Raw genomic sequence first — 4,983 nt, forward strand, 5'->3', positions numbered from 1 at the left:
GATATTATAAACCTTAATAATATTTTCATGTTTTTGATATTATAAGGCTTATAATATCGTTGCTCGCGCTTCGCGCACAATAGTGTATTTACTTCGCGCTACGCCCTCGGCTTTTGTGATTGCCCCACATTTGTGCACAGACTTAGTAAAACTAAAGGTCAAGGCATCGGCATCAGTAATTTGGTGATTGTGAATTGTCTCTTACTGAAACTACTTTAGCTTTAACGAATACATTCAAATCCCGTATCTCCTGCTTCGTACTCGATTTTTACCCTGAAAGTGTACATCATTCCCATCAATGTATATTATTACAATTCATAATATGCATTGGCATTTAAACAGACGTATTTTCGTTGTCTCGCTTTTATAATTTAATAAACGCAGTGGCTAGCCTGCCGGCGCCGGCAAGATTGCATTGTTTCCGGCTTTTTTTCCTTTTCCTTTTTTTTTACATTTTTTTTATCGTATACTGATGTATGTTGATACTTTGATTACAAACCTGGACATGAAAACACCTGCAAATATAATTTTCAGTGTTAAAACTGACAGAAATTATGTTTTTTATTTACGAAGTTTATGTGCATACGAAAGGGAACGCACCCCTACCCCTGCCCAATTTTCAAGGCTACGTGGGGGCGGGAAGGCACCGCTGTGATTGGTCACATGAATAATGTTGGCCCCTAACTGTTGCCAACAATTTGTGGCGAGGCTAGAATTAATTCCTGTGATTAGTCACAAATAAGGTCTTATATATGTTATTGTACATAATTCTTGTAATTTAATCGAATAATAGATTGTTTCTCTAGACTCTCGGCTTTAAGAATTATTTATTTTATAATCATTTATTTTTACCGTTACTGTAAGTTCTTTGTTGGTACCTATTTGTTATACATAATCTTTTTGATGTGTTTTTTTTATAACACTTTTTGTAGAGAGTTAGCATTCGGTGACACCCACCCCCATTCAAAACCTCACACCTATCTAGCACTCCCACTCGTTTTTCATGTCACTCCCAGAATATGAACAGAACCCTCACTCATTTCGAGTATCAAGTGTTTCGATTTTTTCTTTTTACAAACATGGTTTTGGTCAGTTTTGACCTCGAAAATTATATTTTCAGGTGTTGCATGACTGTATACGTAATTTGCTTTTATTTAGTATTTTGCTCTTCGCGAAAATCAGCCGACAACTAACAATGTTGACGGTGCCGGCAATGTAGACTCCAAATTTAATAAAATGCGCATTCTATAGAAGAAATTCTAGATCCTTTTTGGGTGTATAACTTTTGTTCGATTTTTTTCACAGCTTGCTTTATTTCTCCAAAAACGTATTATTTTTATGTTTAATGTTATTTTTCAAGATTAAAACAAAAACTATGTATCTATCAAAAAAATTAGGAGTAACAAATTTGTAGATCTTTTTTGGGAAAGCTTAGTCTTTTTTTTGTGAATAAAATAAAAACTACGCGTTCTATAAAAAAGTAATTAAAACAAATTTGTAGGTATTATTTGAGTACGCCATCATTCTTAAATCATAATTTTTAGTATCATGCATATAGTTTAACTGCAAAAAGAAATTTATGATTTTTAATTATTTTTTGTGCTGCCAAAATTTAAATTTTCGATTTTTCAAGAAAATTAAAAAAGTTGTTGCAATAATATTATATGGCTTTCAAAAATCAACCCAAGTGGGAATTGCCGGAGCTGAATACACGGCTCAGTGTTGGTCCGATTTTGGCAGGCAAAGATCAGCTACAGTTATTGGGCCAATATCGGCATTTTAACCGGCCCAGTGCTGAGCCAGTGCTGGCAGCCTATATTGGCTATTAATATTTGCCCATCCTCCACCGAAGCTTGGCCCAGTATCGGCACTTTATTGCGCCAAGTCTCACTTTTAGTACGGGGAACCGTTTTTCAGGAGGATCAGCCAAAGTCTGGCCCAGTGACGGTACATTACTGGGCCAAGTGTTACTTCTACCACGGCAAACCATGTTTTATTTAAATGGGCCCAGTGTTGAGCCAGTGCTCGCAGCCTATATTGGCTATTTATATTTGCAGATCCTTCACCGATGCTTGGCCCAGAATCGTCACTTTATTTCGCCAAGACTCACTTTTAGCACCTAATAAACAAATCTTACACGAAAGATAAAAAAAGATTTATTGAAAAATTGTCAAAGTTCACGACGACATTTTTGAAGTTCTGCCATTAAAATTTTTTAATGTTTATGAAAAATTACATTTCCTGTCATTGCAAAACGTTGTAAAGTAGTCTACAATGAAAAAAAACGAAATATTACGTGAATGTTAACAGTTCGTGTATTTTACATTTACGCAACGTCGCATAATAATAAATAATTAGAAAAAAAGAGCCTAAAATTTTCTTTAACTTTTCTGAACTGCAGCTTATGAGGATCGCTTTTTCACAGAGTTTCAACTTGTCGGTTTAACGCAGTGGTCATCACTTCCGACTGGTAGGCGATAGATTTAGATATATAGATGTAGGTTCGATACCCCGTAGTGTTAGAAATTTAATTTGTAATGTAATGTTCAACATGTAATATATGTATGCAATCTAGACAGAACCATATTAGTATTTACATTCAAAGTACTCTCAATCAATTAATATTTATTTTTTAAATAGCTTTTTTGTCATATCCTTAGACTTTAGATTATAGTGTTAGATTTAGATTATAGTCAGTGATGGGCCGACAATGGCAGCCAAACCTTGGCTGCCAAGTGCAGGCCATAGCCAACTATGGGCCAATGCTGGGCAGTATGTGACTTCGCACTTGGGAATATTTTTCTTGTCTAGAATGTTTTTCATATCTTGCATTATTTGGCTTAAAATGTTTAACTTCTTTTTTTTTTGTTTTGAATTTTGTAAGTGCTGCAACTCTGGTCATTTTTTTATGGAAAAAAAGTCATAAGGAGAAATTATTTGTATTTTTGAGTACTATGAACAACCGTACAGAGAATTTTTGAATCGTTTGGGCTTTTTAATAAAATTTAGATTTTTTTAAAAAGCCCTGAAACGATTATTTTATTTTTCTGCATAACTTATCTGTATACCATCACAGACATGTATTCTATAAAGTACAATTGAGTTATTTGACTTTTAGGTAGAGACTCACCGTCGTCGTTTGTCTAAAAATTGGTCTATTTCTTAATTTGCATAGTTAGACCGCAAAATGGAATTTTCGATTTCTTTTGTGCGATGAAAATTTGAAATTTCGATTTGTCAAGAAAATTTCAAAGATTCCCGCGTGGAAAAGGTTCGGTGGGTGAACCACGATTCAACAGTTGCATACGCGTGGGGTGAGCGTGAGTTAACCGTGGGGTAAGAGAGGGGTGAGCGTGGGGTAAGCGTGTGGTAAACGTGGCTTAAGATTGAGTCAATGTACAGCCACGGTCGTCCCATGGCTGTGAACAATAAACCAAGATTGGCTAATTACCACTCTGCCATGCTTCGCCCACGGTCGTTCGTGATTTGGTTGAAATTGAACTTTGACTAAATTTTCAAAGATAGCACAATCTCTTAAATTTGCCTCACTTTTTAGAAAGGATTAGTTTGAATTTTGCTTGTTCGAATTTCTATTGGACTTTGCGCAATTATTTTAAAAACCTGCGTGAAAGAAGTTTGCATGGCTCAAGCATGACTTGGAAATATCTGGCTAAAGCATGGGTCACGGCTAAATACTATCATGGTGCAAGTCTTGCTCTTGTCCGTGTCCCATGCTTAGGACACGCTAAACACAAATTAATATTCTTCAGAACATGTAAGTGTCAGAGAAAATTAGCCTGCGTTAAAAATGTAAATCTTATGTTTGCCAATAGTCTACACGTCTCTAAATAGGAAGTTCACTACCCTTAGCACGTATTCTACATGAACTTTTTCAATATTTAATTTCAACAGAGGCCATCCATATACCACGTGGACACTTTAGGGGGGAGGGGGGTATGGAAAAATTCCATTCTTGTCCACGAGAGGGACCGGGGGGGGGGGATGGTCCAGACTAGTATCCACGTGGATACACATTTCCCTAAGCCTGTGAAAAATATATTGAAATGAGACAATATATTTTAGGTATACCCGAACTTTTATATTGTGCTCGCGCACAATATAATTTTAATTTTGACTTTAACTTTAATTTTTTTTAAGACTATTTCTTTGGAATTCAAATCATGTTTAAGTTCACGTTCCTAAGCTAATCCGAATTTTTTCAGCCAACTCATCGCTTCTTCAGGACTTCATGTAGTCCGGGAGCTCGCGACAATTCTATGGACGTCATTTTAGCACTGTCAAACATGTCAAATATTCGAGTGAAAAAAACTCAATTTTGTACTCTGGAAACCCATTGGGAATGGTTGCTTGAATTCTAAGAACTAACAAAAAATTTGACTGCCAGCTGCTCGCTGGTGCCAAAGTTGATTGGCTGGCTGTCAAACATGTCAAAAATTCGAGTGATAAAACGTAAATTTAGTACTCTTGAAACCCGTTGGGAATGTTTGTTTGAATGCTAAGAACTAACAAAAATTTGACTGGCTCCTTCTCAGTGGTGCTAAAGTTGACTGGCAGTCTGTCAAACATGCCAAAAATTCGTGTGAAGAAACGTCATTTTAATACTCTTGAAATCCATTGGGGATGATTTTTTAGGTGAAAAGAACTAACAAAAATTTTGACTTGCAGCTCCTGAGTGGTGCCAAACTCGACGTGCAGGCTGTCAAACATATAAAAAAATGACACCATGACAATTAGAACCATCATTTAAGTACTCTTGAAACCCATAGGCGGTGATTGTTTAGCTGCAAACAACTAACAAGCAGTTAGACTGGCAGCTTCTGAGTGGTGCCAAAGTTGACTGGCAGGCTGTCAAACACGCGAAAAATTTGAGTGAAGAAAAGTCATTTTAGTACTCTTGAAACCCATTGGGAATGATTTTTTGAAGACTAAGAACTAACAAAAAATTTGATTGGCAGCTGCTCG

Source organism: Belonocnema kinseyi, chromosome 7 (assembly GCF_010883055.1).
Source record: "Belonocnema kinseyi isolate 2016_QV_RU_SX_M_011 chromosome 7, B_treatae_v1, whole genome shotgun sequence".
Taxonomy (NCBI): Eukaryota; Metazoa; Arthropoda; class Insecta; order Hymenoptera; family Cynipidae; genus Belonocnema; species Belonocnema kinseyi.